This window comes from Sus scrofa, chromosome 12 (assembly GCF_000003025.6).
Source record: "Sus scrofa isolate TJ Tabasco breed Duroc chromosome 12, Sscrofa11.1, whole genome shotgun sequence".
Taxonomy (NCBI): domain Eukaryota; kingdom Metazoa; phylum Chordata; class Mammalia; order Artiodactyla; family Suidae; genus Sus; species Sus scrofa.
Window position 1 is genome coordinate 48,587,643 of NC_010454.4, and position 26,490 is coordinate 48,614,132.

At 44.5% G+C, this 26,490-nt stretch overlaps 1 protein-coding gene across 1 annotated transcript in view; it reads left to right on the forward strand.

Annotated features, from left to right (window-relative positions):
• PAFAH1B1 (platelet activating factor acetylhydrolase 1b regulatory subunit 1) overlaps positions 1-26,490 on the forward strand; it is a 168,508-nt gene that overhangs the window by 20,314 nt on the left and 121,704 nt on the right. The gene's annotated exons all lie outside the window — the stretch shown is intronic.

Sequence of the window (26,490 nt, forward strand, 5' to 3'; positions counted from 1 at the left end):
CCTAGCCACTCCTGGGTTGTCTCGAGGCTATTTAATCCTGGATACCCCATCTTTCCTCTAGCAGGTACTGTAGACCAGGAAGTAAGATGTCAGGCCTGGAGTTCCCGTTGTGCCGCAGTGGTTAACGAATCTGACTAGGAACCATGAGGTTGCGGGTTCGGTCCCTGCCCTTGCTCAGTGGGTTAATGAGCCGTGAGCTGTGGTGTAGGTTGCAGACGCGGCTCGGATCCCGCGTTGCTGTGGCTCTGGTGTAGGCCGGTGGCTACAGCTCCGATTCGACCCCTAGCCTGGGAACCTCCATATGCCGCGGGAGTGGCCCAAGAAATAGCAAAAAGACCAAAAAAAAAAAAAAAAAAAAAGTCAGGCCTAAAAGACCAAGGGAAGCTTGTAAAAATCTACCTCCATCTCACCATTCAGAGATTGGGGCAAGCCCCTGTTCTGCCCCTTCCCCGTTTGTTTCTCATAGCCTGTACCTGTCATTAAGTAATGGCTTCTTTTAACCCAGCCAAACTGATCACATATTTAACTAATGGCATTTTCCTCTGCTGACAGCAGGACGACATGTGGGACATTGCTTTCTGAATAAGCAAACCATCCTAGCACCTACTTTTTTTTTTTTTGTTAATCCTAATGCATCCCTAGCACCCACTCTATTCTGTCTGCCAGGGTCTCCAGGGTTCCTTTCACCAGCTTGGTGAGGAGCTTCTTATGCTCCCTTCCTCATGCTCTGTGAGCTCAGCAGCAGGCCTGGAGCTCTCCTGAGCCTTCACTATCCACCATATTTCCTAATTCAAAGACCACCCGACCTTTGGAAGAGAGCAGAGCTCCTGAGGTGAGCTTTTGCATTGACCGATGCAGTTGAATGGGTTAGGATTCAAAATAGGTGAGTTTCTCCTACCTGACTGTATAGCTTAGGGTAGGCCCCTTGTCTTCACTGATCCTATTGGCCTGCCTGTGATACAAAGTATTTCTTTTGGGATGTTGATAATGTGTAAGGACCATTAAAAGATGGAAAGGTTGTTAAAGTTCATCTAGTTTCACTCACACGTCTTTTTTTTTTTGTCTTTTGTCCTTTTAGGGCCGCACCCACGGCATATGGTGGTTCCCAGACTAGGGGTCCAATCCGAGCTACAGCTGCCGGCCTGCACCACAGCCACAGCCATGCCGGGTCTGAGCCTCAGCTGTGACTTACACCACAGCTCAGGGCAATGCCGGATCCTTAACCCACTGAGTGAGGCCAGAGATCGAACCCTCAACCTCATGGTTCCTAGTCAGATTCATTTCCTCTGCGCCATGATGGGAACTCCTCACTTGTCTTAAAGATAGAAAAACTAAGGTAAGGATAGCAGGGGATCAAGGGGGAAAGAGACTTGGATGGACCAAATATTGAGCAGATAGGGGGCTGGAACCCAGTCCCCTGTCTCTCTACCACCTTGTGTCCCTGATGTTTGCTGAGGCACAGGGATGTGGGAGGAGGAACCTTCAGCCACTCAGCCCTGCCCTAGCTCCTTCCAAGGCCAAGAGAGTCAACCTTAAAAGTTGTGGCTTTTCAAACTGCTGACACTATCTGGGAGTGGGAAGAGCCTGCCTCACCTGTCAGCTGGTCCATTGCACAATCTGGCAAGCTGGGGCCTGAGACTCTTCTTCCCACACTAGGCTCAGCTGTAGAAAGGAAGGTCAGGATGGAGGGAATAATAAAGATGTTGGATACTACCCCCACCTTGCCTACATCCTGTGCTTTGGGTGCACTGGAGGTAGGAGAGGCCCAAGGAGAGGAGACAGGGACGGGAAAGCAAGATTCCACAGCAGCTAAAGGGGGCAGGGCTAGTCCTCCTCCTCACCCCTAAAGGGAGCTTCTATTCTGGCGGAGGGAACTTGTGGACAAGGTAGAAAGGAAGAGGAACAAGCTCCCTTTTATTATTTTATTTGATTTTATTTTATTATTTTTTTTTCCTGCTGCACCCTCAGCACATGGAAGGGATGGAATCTGAGCCGTAGCTGTGACCTAGACCACAGCTGTGGCAACACCAGATCTTTTAACCCACTGTACTGGGCCCAGGATCAAACCCGTGCCACCACAGAGACAACACTGGATCTGTCTCACCTCCTCCCCTTTTTCCTTTCCAAGGGAAAATTCTCAACGTATGCACCACAGTTTTTGGTTTGGTCTTGCTTTCGGTGCATAAGTTGAGAATTTTCCCTTGAAATGGAAAAAGGGGAGGAGGTGAGACAGAGAGCAGGGTTAGTCTGAGGCTGCCAGGGTAGACTCTAATAGGGGCAGCGGAGACTGGACGCAGTGCGAAGATGTCTGGGGTCCCAGTTCAGTCCCCTGACCTGTGAGGCAGCAAATAGAGAGACCAGGACATGCACAGGCTCTCCCAGCTCTGGCACCGTGCAGGCTGCCGTACTTCAGCCCCTGTCTGAATCATAACCACTCTTCAGGGATTACATCAGAGACCCCTGAGCAATCCAATTAGAGGTGGTTCTTTCTTTCTTTTAAAAATTATTCGGAGTTCCCAGCGTGGTGTAGTGGTTAATGAGCCTGATTAGGAACCATGAGGTTGCAGGTTCGATCCCTGGCCTTGCTCAGTGGGTTAAGGATCTGGCGTTGCCATGAGCTATGGTGTGGGTTGCAGACGCAACTCAGATCCCACGTTGCTGTGGCTGTGGTGTAGGCCGGTGGCTACAGCTTCAGTTGGAGGTTCTCTAGCCTGGAAACCTCCATATGCTGCGGGAACGGCCCTAGTAAAAGCAAAAAGACCAAAAAATAAATAAATAAATAATAAAAATTATTCAACTGTTACATATGAGACCACATGACTATAACTCTAAGGGGAGTTCTTTATTCTTTTAACGTTACAATATACACAGCAAGTACAGGCCAGATCTTACAATCTGAACATAAGTATTTAACCTTTTCCATGCCATTTGTGTTTACAATGCTCAGAAGTCATGTAATTGAAGCCATGCCTTATCAGTCACTAGCAAAATCCTTTATAGCTGCCACAAGCTTCAACTCCCAAACTCAGTTGTACAAGAAATAGATCTTGGTTTTTTTTGCAGGGGGCGGGGTAGGGGCTCCCATTCCCTTGGGTTATGTTTGGGGAAGGCTTTTGCTGGGGGTCCCATTAGGCCTTCTGGCATGGGTCCCCACAGGTCAGAGTGGCTCTGTCAACTGTTTCCATTCCAACCTCACCGCATGGGACTCTACCCCTGGATGCAGTAAGCAGCCGTGCCCTCCCTGAGGATCCAGCCCTTGTGCTCTCAGTCTTACACCCCTCCCTGCTCTTTCCTTCTTTCCTTCCACCAGCCTGAGGGAATACTGATGAATGATTATTAAAAATATTTTTAAAACAGTCTTATGATAGAGCAATGTATTTTTTAAAGCATATTAAATACTAAAATCTAGTGATGGATTTAATAACTTCATACTTTTGAGGTAGTGATATATGTAAACAATATTTCAATGTATAGTAGTAGTCATAATAGGATACAAAAATAGTCAATTTCTGCTCATGATAAAGGCACAGGTACTGTTGGTTTGTTTTTTTGTTTTGGGTTTTTTTTTTTTTTGGCTTTTTAAGGCCACACTTGTGGCATATAGAGGTTCCCAGGCTAGGTGTCTAATTGGAGCTACAGCTGCCGGCCTAGCGACAGCCACAGCCCTGCCAGTGTCTGTGAACTATACCACAGCTCACGGCAATACCAGATCCTTAACCCACTGAGCAAGGCCAGGGATCGAACCTGCAACCTCCTGGTTCCTACTTGGATTGGTTTCTGCTGCGCCACAACAGGAACTCCAGCACAGGTACTGTTAATACAACAGCAGTTCATTGCCTACACTCAAAATTGAAGGAAATGCTATTTTTCAGATACAAGTTAGTAAAAATAAAAACTTTTTTTTTTTTTTTCGCATCCAAGCTCAAGGATCCCAGGTAATAAGAAACCCTGATCAGAAGAAATTCGTCTCTTCTCAAAGCTTATTTCTTCAGTAGGAGCCACAAGCTCTCCCTGAGACTGGTAGCCCAAGGTCTGTTATCTGCTTGAGTAAAGGGGGAGAGAGTCCATGCACAGGTTAATATCTCAATAAAAATTTTTCTGTCTTACTTTCTTTGGGGTTTATTCACTCCTGGTTTACACTCAGTCCTAACATGCCTGATAGTCTCTTTTCTTAACTCACAGAAAAATAGAAGGAGCACGTTTGAAAAAGGGAAATGCAGCTGCTAAGAGAACACATTTTATAATAACTGAGGTGACTGCAAACAGCCTGAAATGTAGGGAGATTTTTTTCTTTTGTCTTTTTAGGGCTGCACCCAAGGCATATGGAGGTTCCCAGGGTAAGGGTCAAACCGGAGCTTTAGCTGCCAGCTTACACCACAGCCACAGCAATGGGAGATCTGAGCCGAGTCTGCGACCTACACCATAGCTCAAGGCAATGTCAGATCCTTAGCCCATTGAGTGAGGCCAGGGATCGAACCTGCATCCTCATGGAGGCTAGTCAGATTCGTTTCTGCTGAGCCACGATGGGAACTTAAACATTTTTTCCTTTTTTTAAAGGCAGGCAAGGAGTTCCTGTCGTGGCGCAGTGGGAATGAATCTGACTGGGAACCATGAGATTGTTGGTTCCATCCCTGGCCTTGCTCAGTGGGTTAAAGGATCCGGTGTTGCCATGAGCTGTGGTGTAAGTTGCAGATGCGGCTCGGATCTGGCGTTGCTGTGGTTCTGGCATAGGTTGGCAGCTGTAGCTTCGACTAGACTCCTAGCATGGGAACCTGCATATGCCGCAGGTGCGGCCCTAAAAAGAAAAAAAAAGAAGGCAAGCAAGGAGTTCCCACTGTGGCTCAGCAGGTTAGCAATCCAGTGTAGTCTCCTTGGAATGTTGGTTTAATCCCTGGCCTTGCTCAGTGGTTAAGGATCCAGCAGTTGCCCATAAACTGCTGCATAGGCCAACCACTGCAGCTCCGATTTGACCTCTAGCCCTGGAACTTACATGTGCCACAGAAGCAGCCATAAAAAGAAACAAAAGGTGAATGAGAATTCAAAAATCACAGCTTAGAAAGATTTAATTGGAAAAAAAAGATTTAGTTGGTATAGAAGCAAATAACTATATGGATTTTAATTTCCTTGATTGCTTCTCTGAGGTTACATATCTCCTATTCATCACTATGAATTTAATTCTTACATAGGTTTTTTTTTTTTTTCCTCTCAGATGCACTTGAGGCATATGAAAGTTCCTGGGCTACAATTTGAATCAGAGCTGCAGCTGCAGGTCTACACCATAACCATAGCAAAGGCCAGATCTAAGCCACATCTGCAACCTACACTGCAGTTGGCAAGGCCAGATCCTTAACCCACTGAGCAAGGCCAGGGATAGAACCTGCATCTTCACAGATACTAGTTGGATTCTTTTTTTTTTTTTTTTGTCTTTTGACTTTTTAGGGCCACATCCAAGGCACATGGAGGTTCCCAGGCTAGGGGTGGAATCAGAGGTGTAGCTGCTGGCCACAGCCACAGCCACAGCAATGCAGGATCCAAGCCACATTTGCGACCTGCACCACAGCTCACAGCAATGCCAGATCTTTAACCCACTGAGCGAGGTCAGGGATTAAACCTGTGTCCTCATGGATGCTAGTCGGGTTCGTTAACCACGAAGCCACGACAGGAACTCCCCTAGTTGGATTCTTAACTCACTGAGCCACAATGGGAACTCCTATACTTATCTTAATTTCTTCTTTCATTGTCTTTGGGTTTAATGTGTCTCTTTGACCTATAAATTATACAGAAATATATCAAAAATATTCCAAGTATACAGAGATTTTCTAGTTAACCTTTCTGTTGTTCATTTTTAGTTTAATTGCATGGTGGTAGGTGAAAATACTCTGTGATTTAAATACTTTAAAATTTGTTAAGACTCACAAATATTGTCACTATACTCAATTTTGGTAAATGTTGTTTCTGCTTAATATATGCTAACGTGTATTTGGCAATTGTTGAATGTTCTATGTATGTTAAGTTAATCAAGTTTATTGGTTGTTGAAATCTTTTATATATTTACTACTTTGGTTTGCTCGTTCTTTGTTTGATTTTGCTTTTTTAGGGCCGCACCCTGCGGCATATGGAGGTTCCCAGGCTAGGGGTCTAATCTGAGCTGCAGCTGCCGGCCTACACCACAGCCACAGCAACTCTCGGGATTCAAGCGGCATCTGTGACCTACACCACAGCCCACGGCAATGCCAGATCCTTAACCCACTGAGCGAGGCCAGGGATCGAACCCACAGCCTCATGGCTCCTAGTTGGATTCATTTCCTCTGTGCCACCACGGAACTCCAGTTTGCTTGTTCTTTAGTTACTAAGAGAGAGGTATTAAGACCTTCTGTTATGAATGTCAATTTGGCTACTTTCAATTTTATTATTATTTGCTTGCTCAATTTTGAGACTGTGTTACTGAAAACAGAGAAATTTAGAATTGTTACTTTATCCAGATTGTTGAATATTTTATTATTATAAAATGTCCTTATTTATCTCTAGTGATACTTTTTGTTTTAAAGTCTACTTTGTATGATATTAAGATAGCTACACCAGGTTTTTTGTTGTCATTGTTAGCATATGCGTGGTGAAGCCCTCTTCCTTTTTATAGGAAAATCAGTGCATCCTCACTAAAACTTTTCTGGTTTTGGTTTGATTATTGTTTATTGTTTTATTTCATTCTAATGAAAGTGAGATCCTATATCCTTGAGGATTTTTTTTTTCTTTTCTTTCTTTTTTTTGGGGGGTGGGGGAGCCATGCCTGCAGCATGCATAAGTTCCATGGCCAGGGACTGAATCCATGACACAGCAGTGACTTGAACCACTGGAGTGGCAACACAGGATCCTTAACCGGCTGAGCCACCTGGGAATTCCTCTCCTTGTGGTTTTGATTTTCATTTCTCTAATGATTATGATGTTGAGCATATTTTCATGAGCTTGTTAGTCGTTTGTGTACTTTATTTGGAAAGAGGTCTATTCGAATCCTTTGCCCATTTTTTAAACTGGATTGTGTGGGGTTCTTTTTTTTAAATTTATTTTTTCTTCAAATGGTTTTAATTTTTTCCATTACAGTTGGTTCACAGTGTTCTGTCAGTTTTCTACTGTACTTGTGTGGGGTTCTTTTTGTTGTTGAGCGCAAGGTGTATCTTTTTGGATTACTTTACATCCATCCTCTCTGCATCCTTAAGGTGTGCCTAGTTTAAGAAGCATGTGCTTTCTTTTTTTTAATTATTATTTTATTTGATTTCTTTTTGGCTTTTTTTTTTTTTAGGGTAGCATCCACGGCACATGGAGGTTCCCAGGCTAGGGGTCAAATCAGAGCTACAGCTGCTGGCCTGCGCCACAGCCACAGCAACATAGGATCCGAGCCGCATCTGTGACCTACACCACAGTTTACTGCAACTGCAACGAGGGATTCTTAATCCGCTGAGCGAGGCCGGGGATCAAACCCGAAACCTCACGGTTCCTAGTCAGATTGTTTCAGCTGTACCACAACGAGAACTCCCGCATATGCTTTCTTTTTAATCCAGTTTGAAAATCTTTTTCTTTTAATTGAAGTATTTAGTCTAATTGTAATTACTGATTGTTATCTATTGCTTCACAGCAAATTAACGCAACACTTAACAGCTTCAAGAACAATAAACACTCATTGTCTCACACAGTTTCTATAGGTCAGAAATGTGAGAGGAGCTGAGCTGGATGGTCCTGTTAAAAGGAGGTCTCAGGGGTATTTCATGACATTGAAAGTTCAAAGAATATAATGCGAGAAGCTGATCCGAACTTAGAAAGGGGTGTCGCAATTGGCCAAGTCATAGAAAAAGTGCTTGTTCTATATCATAAAATATGTGGGAAGGCAAGCACTGATAACTCTTAGGAGGAAATAAAACATTTTACTTTTCAATGTTTCTAATGTTTTAAATAAATGAATGTTAGACTTTTCTTTTTCACTTTCCTAAACACTTGTAAGGGACAGAAGAGAGTTTTTAATGTTTTGACCAAACTATTTAAAGGTCACAGAACAATCATCCTTTTTCTCATTGATTTTTCTTTTCCCTCACTGATCGTTAAGATTGCTATGCGTGGTTTCAGCTTGCACAGTCATTTTTATGGTCCTGCATTACCATGCAAAGCAAAGACTGCCTGTATTTATTTATTGTAGGGATTTGGCCTTACATAATCGTGGGAGCTGGTTAAGCAGTTTCTGGAAGGCTTTTGTCTTCATGTCTGATGCTGGAGCTTGAAGTCCACAGGGCAGGCAGTGGGGAAGGGAAAATGGCTCTCAAGTGGAGGAGGGCAGGAATAAGGAACCTGCAAACACGAGCTGATGCCCACAAGGACCACTGAAGCCCACGTTGGCTCTTGTTGCCACAAATGTTGATGGCGTGGGCGTTCTGCAGAAGCCAGGGCTCTCTGTACAGACCTCAACAGCCACACCTGCCTTAGGAGTTAGAGAGGCTGAAGGAAGATTCAGGGGAAGGTGAAGCAGATACGTGCATGGCTGCTGCCTCATGCCAGTGCGGTGAGGCAGCAGGTAACCTGCAACATGGCTAACCTCAAGTGGCCGCTGCTCCACCTGCGCCCTCCAAACCTCCCACAAGAGTCTCCTTGTGGCCCATGCTGACTGCAAACTATGTAAGGGGAATTCTGAGACATGTAATTCAGTCCAGCCAAGCTGATCAATCAAGATACAGCACATTAACTCTAGACCTTAATGGTTATGGACACAGGCCTGAAAATTAGACTTTCCAGATTGGAATCACAGCTCCTTTCTTTCAAGCTGTATGTCCAAGAGTTAAGTTACTTAGTCTTTCTATGCCTAGTTTCCTTGTCGATAAAATGAAGATACAGGAATTCGCTTGAGGTGCAGTGGGTTAGGTATCTGGCATTGTCTCTGTAGCAGCTTGGGTTGCTGCTAAGGCGTGGGTTCAATCCCTGGCCCGGGAATTTCCACATGCAGCGGGTGTGACAAAAAAAGTAAATAAAATAAAATAAAACAAAGATATAGTAGTAACGCTTAAAAACTTTGCGTGAGTAGTTCCCATTGTGGATCAGTGTTAATGACCAGAGTAGTATCCATGAGGACTCAAGTTCGATCCCTGGCCTCGATCAGTGGGTTAAGGATCCAGTGTTACTGTGAGCTGTGGTGTAGGTTGAAGAGGTGGCTTGGATCCCACGTTGCTGTGGCTGTGGCTGGCAGCAGCTCCGATTCGACAACCCCTAGCCTGGGAACTCCCATATGTGGGAACAGACCTAAAAGACAAAAAAATAAAAATAAAAAAAAAATAATAAAAATTGTGTGAGGTTTAAATGAGATAATATAGAGAAGCTCTTGTTTTTTTCTTTTTTCTTTTTTCTTTTTTTGTCTTTTTGTCCTTTTTAGGGCCACACCGCGGCATTTGGAGGTTCCCAGGCTAGGGGTCGAATCGGAGCTGTAGCCGCCGGCCTACACCAGAGCCACAGCAACGCCAGATCCAAGCCAAGTCTGCAACCTACGCCACAGCTCACAGCAGCACTGGATCCTTAACCCACTGAGTGAGGCCAGGGATGGAACCCGAAACCTCATAGTTCCTAGTCGGATTCATTTCCTCTGCGCCACAATGGAACTCCTAAATATTATTGATTAGATTTGTCCTACTGGAAATAGCAGTTATTACTTGGTGTGTGATCTTGGGCAAATCATTTCATTTTTTGGATGTTCAGGTTTTTTTTTTTTTTTTTCATTAGTAAAGTGGGGATAACTTCCTTGGCCTCTTTTAGAGGCTTCTATTGACGATCAAATGAAATAACCCATCTTAAGGTCTTACTCAAATGTGGACAGGGAGTTCCCATCATGGCTCAGTGGTTAGCGAGCCTGACTAGTATCCATGAGAATGCAGGTTCGATCCCTGGCCTCTCTCATTGGGTTAAGGATCTGGTGTTGCCATGAGCTGTGGTGTGAGTTGCAGACACAGCTCAGATCCGGCATTGCTGTGGCTGTGGTGTAGGCCAGCACCTGCAGCTCCAATTTGACTCCTAGTCTGGGAACCTCCATATGCTGTGAGTGCAGCCCTAAAAAAGACCAAAAAAAAAAGTAAAACTTTAAAGAAGAAAATGGTTGTCAAACTTTAGCAGGCATCAGAATCCCCTGGAGGGCTTGTTTGCATATACCTTCCTGGGCCCCACTCCCAGAAATGTGATTCAGTAGGTCTGGAGTAGGGCCAGAGAAGTTGCATTTCTAATAATCAGTGCTGAGACTGTTGATCTGAGGATCGCAATTTGAGAACCACTGACATAAAATTTAAACTATACGAGTTTCCCTGTATTTCTCATGAACACAGACTCCCATTCATCATGACCCGTCATTTCTTGGCTCCTTCTGGCCATGACATCACCCAGCATTTACTTCCCAGGCAAGAAGGAGACGACGCATGACCAACTCAGTCACTCAGTAGAACAGTTAAACAGGGCCTGAAAAATCCTTTTTATCTTCCTCCTCCTTTTCCCTCTTTAAAGCTCTAGCCCACGGAGCAAGCCAGGCTTAAGATAATACACACACATATGTATTTAAATATATGAATTTTATTATAAAGAAAAAGGGGCTGGAGTTTGTGTTGTGGCTCAGCGGGTGAAAAACCCGACATGGTGTCCATACTCAGTGGGTTAAGGACTGAGCATTGCTGCAAGCTGCAGTGTAGGTTGCAGATGTGGCTTGGATCTGGGTGTTGCTGTAGCTGCTGTGGTATGGGCTGGCAGCTGCAGCTCCTCTTGGACCCCTATATGCCAGGGAACTTCCATATGCCACAGGTGAGGACTTAAAAAGAAAAAAGACAAAAAGAAAGGGGTTGAGGGAGGAGAATTAAGAAAAAGTAGAAAGAAGAAAAAAATGACCCACAGCTTTCCAATCCAAAGACCACTGCTTAATGTTTTATGTATGTGCCTTTACTTCTCAAATTTGATTTCAACTCTGTGATGAGGTTTCTCTTTCAAACAACTGTTTTAATCAAAAGGGACATACATTTTTCTATGTCCTGCTTTTTCCCTTAATATTATATCATAAACATTTTTACATTATTGCATGGTATTTGTCAACATTAAATATGCTTGCATAACACTGCAACTCTTCCCCTTTTCCTGGATACTCCATGTTTTGCAGCTTTTCACTCTTGTAAAAGAAGCTTCAACTCTCCTCGTCGCATGACCTCAAATGCAGAAAAATATGACTTCTCTTATTTCCTGTAACTGAATTAAATTTCTTTCTTAAACCCTTGTCTCTAGAGCAAAAAACCATACCCAATAATCATAATCACTTCTAGGTGAACTCAGTCACAATCAGAATCTTTCTACTCTTTCTAGCTCTTCATCTCTCTGTTGCTGCGGGAGTGATGCAAATGTCACCAAGTAGCAAATGGAGAAACGACAACCTCTCTTCTCCTTTTTTTTTTTTCTTTTGATATGGCTGCATTTTCACCACATGGACGTTCCCGGTCCAGGGACTGAATCTGAGCCACAGTTGTGACCTATGTCACCACTGCAGCAATGCCAGATCCTTAACCCACTGCCCGGGGTTGGGGACTGAACCCACACTGCCTCAGAGACAATGCTGATCATTGTCCTACTGTGCCAGGGACTCCCAAGACAACCTCTTCTTGATCTTCATCGGCTTTGTTCCATGGTGGCCTCCTATTCCAGTATAGCAGGTGAGCCTTCCCTGCCTGGCTCACAGAAAGGGAGCAGTGGTGATGGCGTGTCAGTGGGAGTTGGGACAGCCCCCCCACATCCTGACAATCTGCTGCTGTGTAGCCACATCATGTCTTTCCGTGTGGCTCCTCCTAACCCAGCCAGGAGCACCCCCCTCCCTCCTCACCCGCACCCCCGCCGCCCCATCTCTCATCAGGAGTAGGGTGTAGGAGCTGGGAGAATCTATTCTGGTCTCAAGCCTGGACATGCAAAGCTGTCATTTCTACTCCTTAGTATCTGCACCATAGTGGTGGGAGATTTGCCTATAAGGCTTGTTTGTTGCCTGCCTCGGCCTTGCCTAGGAATCAATAAATGGGGTTGAACTTTAGGTGGGGCCAGGAGCACAGTTCTGCTGTTTTGTTTCTTTTTCAAACTCTCCACCTATCTTCTCTGTCTAATAAAGTTAAATTTTCTCTGGTGTGGAGGTGGGGAAGGTTGTTTTTGACTATAGTTTTGACATGTCTCTTCCTACATCTTTCAGTCTTACATTTAAGTTAAAAAGCTGACATTTTGTTGACTCACTCTTTCTTTCTTTTTCTTTCTTTCTTTTCTTTTCTTTCTTTCCTTCTTTCTCTCCCTCTCTCTTTCTTTGTCTTTTTAGGGCTGCACCAGCAACCTATGGAGATTCCCAGGCTAGGGGTCGAATCAGAGCTGTAGCCACTGGCCTATGCCACAGCCACAGCAATGCCAGATCTGAGCGATGTCTGTGACCTACACCACAGCTCACACCAATGCCAGATCCTTAACCCACTGAGCAAGGGATTGAACCTGCATCCTCATGGACACTAGTCAGATTCATTTCCTCTGAGCCACAACAGGAACTCCCTGACTCTTCTTTCCATGTGGCCTCAAGTCTTACAACTCCAGAGGGATGGTGGTCTTGGCCTAAAAGGGATTTCGAGAAAGGGAAAGAACACACCAGTTATCATCTCAAATTATCTTGCCTCATTGTAATGCTGCAAAAATACTTGGGCACATGTCACTGGGGACCTTTGGCGGACAGGGTGGGGCAGGTGTGTATGAGCCAAGGCCTGATGTCATCAAGGAAGACGAGAGGAGGTTTTGGGGCTGAGGGTAGAGTGGTATAAACAGGTGGAACAATGGTGGCACCGTCCAAGCCACAGGAGTAATGGTCTGCCCTTCCTCCCTCAGTGAGCAAAGATGGGAGGCATTCCCATTGTGGCTCCGCAGGTTAAGAACCCGACATTGTCTCTATAAGTATTTGGGTCTGATCCCTGGCTTCGCTCAGTGGGTTAAGAATCCATTGTTGCGGAGTTCCTGTCGTGGCTCAGAGGTTAACAAATCTGACTAGGAACCATGAGGTTGCGGGTTCGATCCCTGGTCTTGCTCGGTGGGTTAAGGATCCGGCGTTGCTGTGAGCTGTGGTGTAGGTCGAAGACTCAGCTCGGATCCTGTGTTGCTGTGGCTGTGGTGTAGGCCGGTGGCTACAGCTCCTATTGGACCCCTAGCCTGGGAACCTCCATATGCTGCGGGAGCGGCCCAAGAAATGGCAAAAAGACAAAACAAAACAAAACAAAAATCCATTGTTGCCACAAGCTGTGGAATTTGGTTGCACATGTGGCTTAGATCCTGCATTGTTGTGGCTGTGGCGTGAGCCAGCAGCTGCAGCTCCAATTTGACCCCTAGCCTTCCATATGCCCAGGGGTCAGCCATAAAAAGAAAAAAAAGAAAAAAAAAATGGGGAAAAGTCTTTAACATATTTAATTTTACCCTTTCCAGTCCACAGGGACAGGGACGATGCTCCAAAGCGACTGGTTTACTCAGACGGTCCCTGCTCCTACCCGGATCTGTCATTCACATATCTATCTATCTACCTAAACCCTTTACGTGTATGTGATTTAGATCTTTTCTTTTACTGCAGATGGAGGTTCCCAGGTTAGGGCTCGAATCAAAGTTACAGCTGCCAGGCTACCCCACAGCAACACCAGATCTGCACCACGTCTGCCGCCTACACCACAGCTCCTGGCAACGCCAGATCCCTAACCCACTGAGCGAGGCCAGGGATCGAACCTGAAACCTCATGGTTCCTAGTGGGATTTGTTTCTGCTGCGCCACAACAGGAACTCCTAGATATTTTCTCTAAACATTTTTCCCAGAAGTGGAATTACTGGGTCAAAGGATAAAACTTGTGTAATTCTGATGTTAAAGTAGCCATGGTCTTAATACGATAAAGTGCCAACGCTGTTAACTCAAAGGTGATCAAGTATCAGGACCCTGGGGGTAGAGAATAAATTGGCATGCTCTTTCGCAGGGGAATTTGACAACATGTCAATACGTACAGCACACGTCGACCTAGCGCCTCCACTTTGGGGCATTTATCTGAAGGAAATAATTGGACAGATATGCAAGGATGTATGTGCCAGGAGGTTCAGAGAAGCATGTGTTTAATAGTCGAAAAGAGACATGATTTAAATATCTAATGATAAAAGGTTGTTAAAAAATAGCACATCTGTATGATCAAACATCATGTAGTCATTAAAAATGATGACAAGAATCAGTATTGACTGAGAAGAAAAAATATGCATGATACAGTGCTTAGTGAAAAAATTCAGATGAGAAAAAAGCTTATACATAGTATTGGCCCTTAAAAAATTTTTTCTTTTTTTGGTCTTTTTGTCTTTTGAGGGCCGCACCTGCAGATTATGGAGGTTCCTGGGCTAGGGGTCTAGTTGGAGTTGTAGCCGCCAGCCTACACCACAACAGGACACTCCAGCCCTTTAAAAATTATACTGTGGGAGTTCCTGTTGTGACTCAGTGGTTAATGAATCCGACTACGAACCATGAGGTTGTGGGTTCCATCCCTGGCCTCGCTCAGTGGGTTAAGGATCCGGCGTTGCCATGAGCTGTGGTGTAGGTAGCAGATGCGGCTCGGATCTGATGTGGTTGTGGCTGTGGTGTAGGCCAGCAGCTACAGCTCCAATTAGACCCCTAGCTTGGGAACCTCCGTATGCCATGCTGGCACGGCCCTAAAAAGGACAAAAAGACAAAAAAAAAAAAAAATTACATTGTGTACATACATGTAAAATAAAAGACCAAAAGGAAATACACCAGCATATTAGTAGTGGTAATCACTAGGTGGTAGAATCATCCTCTTTTTCGGGTTATTTGGTTATTCTTTTCCATATTTTTTACTTTAAATTTCATTGCTTTTAAAATTAAGAGAGGAAGTTCCCTAATGGTCGGGACTCGGTATTTTTACTGCTGTGGCCCAGGTTCTGTCCCTAGTCTGAGAACTGAGATTCCGCATGGAGCTGCATGCCAAGGCTAAATAAATCAATCAATAAATGAATGAATAAATAAAAGAACCCTGGGGAAACAAACAATGGTAGGTAGCATATGTAATGAGGCTTCTTGAAATGTTATTTTATACATTTTAATCTGTTATTTACATAAAGATCTACCTGCACTGTAATAGACCTCTTGCACTTCATATTTCTTTTCACTTCACTCAGCTCAAACCCTGCTCTTCCTCTGCAGCTAAGTCCAGAATTCCCCACCCTTGTTCTTTCTCCCTCATTGCCTCTCCTTCCTCCCACAAGCGCCCATTCTCTTCTCACCAGGCTTCCTTCCTCCATGTTTTTTGTTCTGCGATTCCTTGCTCAGGTGGCTCAGCTTGGAAAATCACCAAGGACAGTTGCCCTTTACTGACCTTCACTGCAGCCAGCCTCAGAGGTCACAAGTCCCCTCTGGTGTGGGGCCTGACATAGACGAGGGTGCCAGCCAAAGTGGCACTTCTGGGACACCTAATGGATCAACCAAAGTTCACTGCCAAGTAGTCATGTGGGCTGGGCCATTAATGGGCCCTGATAAGCGGCTGGGGAAGTCTAGTCTTCAACCCTTGGACTCTAGCCATGGGAGGACTCAGCAGAACTCAAGGTCCTGCTCGTTTAGCTGGCTTTGGAACTCAGATGTGCCTGATCTGATCTTAAATCTGGACATTAGAAGTCCAGGCAGGGACAAACCACAGGGAAGACTCCCTTGAATGCAGGAGGCCATCAAACCTCTCAGGTGCAGCCCCTTCCCTCGCTGAGAGATTCACTCTCCCTTCTGATTTATTCCCAGTGAAACATTAGGGATAAATGCTGATTGATACCTTCTTGGTGACTTTGGATGGTGGTCTCATATAGGACCTCAGAACTGGAAAGGCCATTAGAAATCATTTGCTCCAAGCCTCTCCCTCTATAGAACAGAGAAGCTCAGTGACTTGCCAAGTGATAGCAATTTTATGATGCAGCAAATAGAAAAGTCCAGGTCTCCTGACTCCTAACTCAGAGCTCTTGCTTTACTGTATTACTGTTTGTCATCTTCACAAATGGGGTATTTCCAAAGCAAACTTTCATGCCTTTTGTTACCTTACACTCAAATCGACACTGACTCAATATGTGACTATAAGCCATCAAAACTAGAAAAATAAATGGGAATTCCCATCGTGGCTCAGTGGAAAATGAATCTGACTAGCATCCACGAGGACGCAGGTTCAATCCCTGGTCTCACTCAGTGGGTTAAGGATCTGGCGTTGCCAGGAGTTGTGGTGTGGGTCCCAGACTCAGCTTGAATCTGGTGTTGCTGTGGCTGTGGCGTAGGTCGATAGCTGAAGCTCTGATTCAACCCCTAGCCTGGGAACCTCCATATGCCGAGGTTGCTCCCTAAAAAGACAAAACGAACAAACAAAAAACTAGAAAATAAATGAATCCAACCTGTTCATTTAAAAATGAGAATCAGAGGCCCAAAGAGATGACCTAGGGTCCCTTAAGTGTGCAGGTTTGCAGCCAGTCCTTCATTCACAGCTGTTTCCATGTTACACTGCCTAGGCTCTCAGGCAGACATGGAAAGCAGGTTTGAATTCCTAGGTACCGTAGTCACCAGAACTTCTTAAACAGATAACTCTCCTCTCCCTCTTTCCTCCTTCTTTTAGTTTTGTGTTCTTGTGTTTAATTCCTGGAATTAATCCTCTTAATTTGTTGGTAGATATTGGTGCTGAAGAATGCAGATCCCAACTCAGGAAGAATGAAGTAAGAGGAAGTAAGGGAGTTCTCTTTGTGGCCCAGTGTTTTAGGAACCCGACTAGTAACCATGAGGATGCAGGTTCGATCCATGGCCTAGCTCGGTGGGTTAAGGATCCAGCATTGCTCCAAGCTGCAGTGTGGGTTACAGATGCAGCTCTGATCTATGTTGCCGTGGCTGTGGTATAGGCTGGCACCTGCAGCTCTGATTCGACCCCTAGCCCAGAAACTTCCATATGCTGCAGGTTTGGCCCTTAAAAGAAAAAAGAAAGAAAAGAAAAGAAAGGGGGGGGGAGTGAGAGGTAGAGCTAGAGTGTGTGTGTGTGTGTGTGTGTGTGTGTGTGTGTTGGGGGAAGGTTGGGCTGAGTCTAAAGGTATTATGTGGATAACATTTTCCAAATATTATTGAGATTGTGATCTAATGCTTTATTTAACTAAAGGGCAGAATATTTGCAATCAGGCTAGTCTTCCTTGTAGATACTTTGAAATTCTGAAAGATACCTGGGAATGATTTGCTCATTGATGTCACTCAGGCCAGACAATGGCTAAATTGTAGAGCAGAAAGTGACAATGAGTCCGTATTCTGCCCCCAGCTGCTAGGCTATTTAATATCTCAACAGTACAAGATAAATCGCTGTTCTTTCTCTTTCCGAAGTCTCCAGGGATATGATATCACATCCCTTTACATATTTTCTGAGGGATTACTTGCTGAGCAAGAGCTGAAGGACACTAGTCCCCCAGGGCTAGTCATGCAATCAGCCTCACCCAACCACATGGATTGCAAGTGGGAGAGGTGGTTCTCCAAAGGAAAATCGGGGACTATTATTAGAAGGGGTGGTGGGGGAGCTCCCTGGGGGTCTAGTGGTTAGGATTCATGTTTTTGGTCGCTTATCTGGGAACTGAGATCCCACATCAAGCTGGTGCACCCTGTGGCAAGAAAGAAAAAAAGAAGGGGACATGGTAGCAGGGAGGGCAAAAATAGGTAGCTCTGTTTATAGCAGAGACGACAATGATTTCCTAGAGGTGGCTTACTAGAATCTCTGTGCTGGATGCAGTTAATGGGCCCTCCGCATTTACTCCAGTGGTCCTTCCTCTACTGCAGAGGCTGAAAAGATAAAGCTATACTTACCTTTTAGGTTGCACCCAACTAGGATTCTGGGTACACAGTAGGTCCTGTCACTTACATGCATTTCTGTAAGATTTGAAAAATGGAACTGGGAGTTGCCACAAGCTGCGGTGTAGGTTGCAGATGCAGCTTGGATCCTGCATTGCTGTGTCTTTGGCATAGGCCAGTGGCTGCAGCTTTGATTCGACCCCTAGCCCGGGAACTTCCATATGCCTCGAGTGTGGCCCTAAAAAGGAAAAAAAAATAGAAGAAGAAAAAGAAAATGGAAGTGAGGTGTAGGTCATGCCATATTCTTATTGCTTTGGGCTGTTTGCTTCTGGCAAACAAAGCCATGAGATACCAAGGTCCAATCTTTAGGTTCAAGGATGTTGAGAGGAAATTGTGGAGGCAACAATGGCAAAATCCCACATTCCAGTGTCCAGGTGGCAACAGCCTGGTGATCCCAGCTTTCTGGTACCTGGATTGTAGCTGGAGAAGTACGTCCTAGAATTGACCCTTCTTGAGGGTGACAGGGGAATGGCTTCCCTTGAGCCTGCTCCTTCCACCCATCCAGATATTTGGTTATCGCTAATTTTTGTACTGAATCCACTCTGATTTAAACACTGTAAGTGATTGTGTTTCCTCACCTGATCTCTGATAGACCTGTGTGGCTTGAAGAATCACCTGTATTATTTGATTCTGATAATGACCTCTTCCCCTCTTGAGAATTACCGATGTAAAAGAATACTGACGTGGAGTTCCCACTGTGGCTTAGCAGAAACGAATATGCTAGTATCCACGAGGACACAGGTTCGATCCCTGGCCTTGCTCAGTGGGTTAAGAATCTGGCATTGCCATGAGGTTGCAGACTCGGTGCGGATCTGGCATGACTGTAGCATAGGGCAGTGGCTAGCTGCGATTTAAAGCCTAACCTGGGAACCTTCATATGCCACAGGTATGGCCCTTAAAAGACAAAAAAAAAAAAAAAAAAAAGAATAATGACATGGTTCATGATACAGTAAGAGATAAAAGGAAACTGCAGAGTTGTCATACTGTAGTCTGAGTCTGTGCTCTCTCTCTCTCTCTTTCATGTGCCTGAGTCTATAATCCAGATGTCTGCCTTGAGAGATTGCCACTACTTCCAGCCTTAGAGAGTCATGCATTCCCCATTATTCAAATACAATGACTCTAGCCTCTATACCCTCTCTATGCCACCATCCTCTGGTGACCACCCTCAAAAAAGCTCCTAGGATTTTTCAAGGGGCTCATCATTCTTCTGGGCACTTGCAAAATTCTGTCTTCATTCTGTTTTCTCTACCATCTGTATTCCTGGCCAGATCATCTCATTCCTTCATTTTACCAAAAATACTGTGTCACTGTCCTCAAACTCTGTATGCAGCAGATTTTTACCGAAGATGTGAGGCTCAGAATCACCACACTCTGCATTCTGGGCTACAGTTCCAAATCGAACATTACATATCAGTGTCCCAGATAGCGCCTTGCATTCTCCCTCCTTAAGACATTTCTTGATGCCCATGCATTTGCCACCTCCTCCAGGACCGCTCACTAGCCTACCCTGTGTCTTTATAAGAGGAGGATGCCTGCTCTGAGTGGGGCTGATGCAAAACATGCCCCCAAAGCACACGTGAGCACTAGAGATTTACGCTCCATCCTAACTGGGCAACTGCTACTCCATTCCAGCCATTTGTAGCATTGCAGGAATTCAAGCCAGGGTTGCCAGGCATTCAAAAAAAAAAAAAAAAAAAAAAAAAAAAGGCCAAAACCCTAGATTTTTACTTAGAAATCCTCAACTTCATTTGTTAGTAACTAACAAGCAAATCGAAGTATTTATTAGGTATTTACTGCATGTCAGGTACTTTCCTAAGTACCTTACTGGTATTAATTATTTGGTCTTTATAACAACTGCTTGGGTACTTACTATTATTATCTTCACTTTACAGAGGAGGAAACTGAAGCACAGCCATTAAGTTGTCCAAAGTCATACAGATAATAGGTGGCAGAGCAGGATTTGAACTCAAGCATCTGGCTCTAGACTACCCTCTTAATCATCACATATGCCAGGAACATGTATTACAAGTTTTTGATCTTTGTTAGAAACTGGTGCAATCCAGCAGTTTTCTGTGATGATGGAAATGTACTATTCTGTGCTGTCCAATAGGGTAGCCACTAGCCATATGTGTCTGCTGAGTACTTGAAATGTGGCCAGTGCAAATGAGGCATTGAATTTTTAATTTTATTAAATTTAAACAGCCTTGGGTGACTAGGGCCTACCGTATTGGACGATGTGGCTCTAAATTCTTTTCCTCTCTCAGATTGTCAGTTTTTTCAATGCCTTAATTATTTTTTTTCTTTCCAGCCGCACCCACAGCAAGTGGAAGTTCCCTGGGCCAGGGATTAAACCTGTGCAACATCAGCGACCCAAGCTGCTGAAGTGGCAATGCTGGATCCTTAACCCACTGTGCCACAAGAGAACTCCTCAGTGACTCAATTTTTTAAGTGTTAATTTTTCGACCTCTTAATCCCTACCACTTCCTCCTGGCAGAGCATTAAGTTGCTCTCTTTATTTTTTTTTTTTAAAACAGTTTCTCCCTTTCTTTTTTTTAACCATGCTCTGGTAGGGCCAGGAAAAGTGGCATGTTTGATATTCATAGATTCATGGGGTCTAACAAGCTGTTTTCCTCCGTGGAAGAATTATCACTCAGATGAGAATCATGCTACTCTCCCAGGGGTAGAAATGCAACAGTTGTGGGTTTTGTTTTTTTAGATAACACTTTCCCCTCCTTGATGTATATTGATAAATATAAAAAAGATTGGAAACATATATACCAAGATGTTAATGGTTATGGCTGGGTAGAAGAAGAATGTATTGTCATTTTCTTTCTTGTGCATTTAAAAAATGTTACTACGGCATTTTCTTTGTGGCGTAGCAGGTTAAGAACTCAATGAGTATCCATGAAGATGCAGGTTCGATCCCTGGCCTCCTTGCTCAGTGGGTGAAGGTTCTGGCATTGCTGCAAGCTTCGGCGTAGGCTGCAGCTCTAATTTGACCCCTAGCTTGGGAACTTCCATGTGCTGCAGGTGAGGCCCTAAAAAGAAACAGAAAAAGTTTCTACAATGAACAAGTAGGCCTTTTGAAGTCATTTAAAAATAGTTATAAAACTATTCTCTTTGGAATTCCCAGGAGATCAGCAAAGGAAAGCTTCAGGAAGGGAGCCTCAGAGAGGCTCAGAGAGCAACCAGTCTAGGTGGGAAGAGGGGCTGCAAGAAGTGGGAGGTCGGGGAGTGAAATTTAAAGTAATAATGATCAAGACATGAGGTACAGCTTTAACCAAGATTGGGTCTTTATTTTATTTTTTATTTTTTTATTTTTCGGCTGTGCCCACAGCATGCAAAATTCCAGGGCCGTAACAGTGACAATGACAGGTCCTTAACCCACTGAGCCACCGGGGAACTCCCCAAGACTGGGTTAAAAGACATTGAGAAGGGCATGGGAAAGGTGAAGTGAGAATTAAATCCTCCACATCCATAATAGGAAGCCCATGGGTGATAATCAGCAAATGAAATTTCCAGAAATACCGGTACAAACTTGTTATTAGATATAGGGGGGTAAATACTAGAAGAAACAGCTTAAAATTAGTTAAAAGTTGTTGAATCTGAGGAGCTATGAGTGTGGGAGTGGAGAGCTGCTGTTTTTCCATTAGGCCTTTTTCTTCTCTTTGACTTTTTGGATTTTTAGCTCTGTACCTATATGATTTTATCCAAGACAAAAATGTTAATGGCATTAAAAAAAATTCCCTTCAATGCCCAGAAAGCAGGTGTGACACTCCCTTGGCTTTCTCTCCTCCCAGTGATGTCAAGTGGATCCCTTTTCCTGCTCTCATCCTGGTTGGGCCACATTTTTGTCAGGCATGGTGACCAGGATGGGACACCTCGCCCATGCGGGCCGAATGACTAAGAGGGCGGGGAGGGCTCCCCCTCCGCCCCCATCCCTGCAGCTCTTCCTCGTCTTCATCTTGCCTCATCTTCCTCAGGCAGCCCCATGGCAAAGGCATTTTCCACAAAAAATAGAATGACCGAGGCAGCAGCGGGGCAGTCACCCTCAGGAGGAGCCCTAAGGCCAGAGGACAGCGCCAGGAGAGTAGGGAGGGAAAGAGCCCAGGGTGTGTTTCAGTCAATTAATTGCTTTGACCCTGCCTGTCCCACTGGGGCCCAGTGGTGAGCCAGCTGCAGCCGGAGGTAGAAGAGCTTCAGGAAGACAGACAGGACCTCGTGTTCCCTCCAGCTGTCTGCCGAAGAACCCAGGAACCAGGACCTGGCTCTTCTCCCCACCCCACTGGATGCAGACCATCTAAGGAAGACAGGACCGGCTGCCTGGGCAAAGTTATCCTCCCCTTCTTACTTCTCTACTTTCTTGCCTCTAGAAGCCCAGCAGCTCAGGAGTTCTCCTGGGAAACATTGCTGTGTGTGTGTGTGTGACAGAGAGAGAGACAGGGAGAGGGAGAGGGAGAGAATATTCATAACATAAAGTTTACCATTTTAATGTTTTTTTTTTTCTTTTTTATAGCCACGCTTGCAGCATATGGAAGTTCCCAGGCTAGGGATCAAATCGGAGCTGCAGCTGTTGGCTTACGGCACAGCCACGGCAACTTGGGATCATCCGAGCTGCATCTGTGACCTATGCTGCACCTTGCAGTAATGCTGGGTCCTTAACACACTGAGCAAGGCCAGGGATTGAACCTGCTTCCTCATGGATACTAGTCTGGTTCTTAACCTGCTATGCCACAACGGGAGCTCCCATTTTAATCATTTTTAAGTGTGCAGTTCCATGGCATAAAGTACATCCATAGCTTCGTGCCACTCTCATCACTGTCCAGCTTCAGAACTTCTTCATCTTCCCCAATTGAAACTGTCCCCATTAAGCATGAACTCCCTTCTCTACTCCCCCTGCCCCTGGCAACCATCATTCTACTTTCTGACTCTATGACTATGACTATTCTAGGAAGCTTATATTAGTGGAATCATACAATATTTGTCCTTTTATGACTGGCTTCTTTCATTTAGCATAATGTCCTCGATGTTTATCCATTTTGTAGCATATTACAGAATTTCCTTCCTTTTTAAGGTTGAATAATATTCCAATGTGCATATATACCACATTCAGTTTATCTGTCAACAAACCTTTGTGTTGCTTCTACCTTTTGGCTGTTGTGAATAGTGCTGCTATGAACACAGGTGTACAAATTTCTCTTCCAGTTCCACTTTCACTTTTTTTGAGCATATATCCAGGAGTGGAATTGCTGGATCATATGGTAATTCCATGTTTAATTTCTTGAGGAATTGCCATACCATTTTCCATAGCAGGTACCTCATGTTACACTCCTACCAGTGATAACTCAAGGGTCCAAATTTTTCCTCACCCATCCAACATGTGTTATTTCTGATTTTCTTTCTTTTGTTTATGAATAGCCATCCAGTGGATGGGAACTCTGATTTTTTGCCCCCTCTCCGCTCCTAGTCTTTCTCCATATGGCAGTGGTTTAGTTATAATGAAAGACTGTGTTGAATGAGGCTGAACTAGCCAGAGATGCTGAGGCTGCACTGGGGGATGCTGAGCTAGCCTGCAACCGGTAGGAAGGACGAGGGGAGATGGGATTTACTACTTGCAGCTTAGTCCTGAAACAGTCTTAAGGGGTAGTTAATGGCACTGACATCAGATCCAGAGCCTCGTTCAAGTCGTCCCTCTGCTTCTTCCCAGCCGTGTGACCTTGAGCAAACCATTAGCCTCTCTAAGTCACAGCTTCCCCCTCTAAACAAACAGAATTAACACAGAAACCTCCCTTCCAGGACAATTTTGAGGATTAGGTGACAATGTCCAGTATACACTCAATAAATGTTATCTATATTTTTATTATCTCTTGCCAAGAAGTATAATAGCTTTTAAGTCCATCCAGATGGCACCAAGGTCCCTGCTATGATCCGAAGGTTTGTGTCCCTTCAAAGTTCATATGTTAAATTCTAACCCCCAATGTGATGGTATTAGGAGTGGGGCCTTTGGGACATGACTGGGTCATGAGGGTGAATCTCTCATGAATGAAACTAGTGCTCTGATAAGAATACACTCCAGAGGTAGAGTTCCCTGGCGGCTCAGTGGGTTGGGGATCTGGCATTGTCACTGTTATGGCTCTAGTTACTGCTGCGGCATGGGTTTGACCCCTAGCCCAAGAACAGGTGCAGCCAAAACCAAACAAACAAAAAGACTCCAGAGAGATACCTCACCCCTTCCCACCATGTGAGGTATTTGGTGGCATGGGGGAGGGAGTCTGCTTCTTTTTTTTGGTCAAGGGCTTACCTTTTTCCCCTTTCCTCCTTTCCACTTGAGGGAATGTGGACGAAATGGCTGGAGCCCCAGCTACTGTTTTGGGCTATGAGATAACCTTGAGAATGAAAGCCACATGTAGTGGAACAACAAAATAAAAGAAGCCTGTGTCTTAGGCACCATAGAGCCCAGAATGTCAGAACATAAGAGAGAAATAAGCTTTGATTTTAAGTCACTGTTATTTGGAGATTTTCTGTGATTTACAGCTATAACAGGAAGATATATAGTTCCATAAGCATATGTAACATAGAATCTGACCCATACTGGGGACCTTCTTTGAGAAAGAGATGCTTGGACTGAATCAGCCAGGAAGAAAGTAGAATGGGAAATGTTTTCAAGCAGAGGGAAAAATCTCATGCAAAGGGTCCTGAAGTGGAGAGGAACTTGATACATTGAAAGAAAGAGAAGGGAGGTCAGGGTGGCTGGGATAGAAAAAGCAAGGAGGGAAGTGGCACAAATTGAGATCAGAAAGATGACCACATAGAACCTCATAAAGCCTATTAAGGCTTTTGGTCTTTATCCCCAGATTAATAGGGAGCCATTGAAGGGGTTTCAGTGAGGGGTTATAGGATTAAATTTGCTCTCCCATGGCTGGTATTTCATCTGCCTGGAACATAGTTTCCACCCCCCAACCCCAGAATATCCTTGAGGCTGGGACCAAACTTGTGGATAGATTTTGTTGTTGTTGCTGTTTTTACTATTTTATTCTTGTGGATAAATTTTGGTGCTTTTTCTTTTTCTTTTCTTTTTTTAAAACTATTTTACTGTTGTGGTAAAATGTATAACATAAAGTTGACCATTTTAGGAGTTCCTGTCATGGCTCAGTGGAAACGAATCTGACTAGCATCCATGAGGACTCAGATTCTATCCCTGGCCTTGCTCAGTGGGTTAAGCATCTGGGGTTGCTGTGAGCTGCAGTGTAGGTCACAGACAAGGCTCAGATCAGATCTGACCTTGCTGTGGCTGTGGTGTAGGCTGGCAGCTACAGCTCAGATTCTGCCCCTAGCCTGGGAACCTTCATATGCCACAGGTGTGGCCATCCCCCCCAAAAAAAAACAGCCATTTTAACTATTTTTAAGTGTATAATTTGGTAGCTTTAACTACTTTCAGAATGTTTTGCAACAATTACCAGTATGTAATTCCTTTTTTTTTTTTTTTTTTTTTTTGTGGATGAACTTTTGCTCTTAGTAATCATTTAACAACCAAGTGTTGGATTGCACTGCATCATTGCAGCCGTCATTGTGTGTAAATTCCTAGAAAGTGAGCTGTGTGTTGTGAGGAGGAGTTGACCATATCTGAGACAGCTGGGGGCCAGCTTGAGGAATGTCACACCCGGGCCAGCAGGTCCACCAGTCTGTCAGCTGTCACCAGACAGGCCCATAGAAGAAGAATTTATCCCCTGAACTGGGTAGAGACCAGAGTTAACTGATGTTTGATCTCTCCCAGGATCTTAGGAAAACATTCTGCCTTAGTTGATCTCCAGAGAGTGTCAGAAACACAGAGAACCAATTGTGACTGTGTTTATCAACCTGGAGCAAACAGTTCTCTCTCTATAAACAGTAGTGTGTCCAGGACACATGAAGCCCCAGGACAAACAAATGACATGTTCCTGGAGCATTTACCTGACTTATGAGAAATAATTTGCATGCTTTTATTTTACTTTTTTTCCCCTTTCTTTCTTTCTTGCCACATCTATGGCATATGGCTAGGGGTTGAATCAGAGCTGCAGCTTCTGGCCTGTGCCAACAGTCATAGCAACACAGGATCCAAGCTTCATCTGTGGCCTACGCACACAGCTTGTGGCAACGCTGGATCCTTAACCCACTGAGCGAGGCCAGGGATCGAACCCTCATCCTCGTGGATACTAGTCAGGTTCTTAACTCCCTGAGCGACAACGGGAACTCCATGCTTTTATTTTTAGACAAATGTTCATGTATCATGAGACAGAAAATAACTTATAATGAAGTTTAAGGATAAAATGGGAAGCTTTGAAGAAATCATACTTGCTGCTTTGGGCCTTACTCTCCAGCTTCAGATAATATTTGTCCCTTTCCCCTGCTGACAGTTGTATTTTGTATAGCACAGTGTTTATGAACAGACTCTCAAGCCGAACAGCCCAGAGTCAGACTCTCCTCTGACACTCGTTTAGCTCTGCATCTTGGGAAAAGTATATAACCTGGCTGAGTCTCTGTTTCCTCATCTATAAAACAGGAAGAATGATT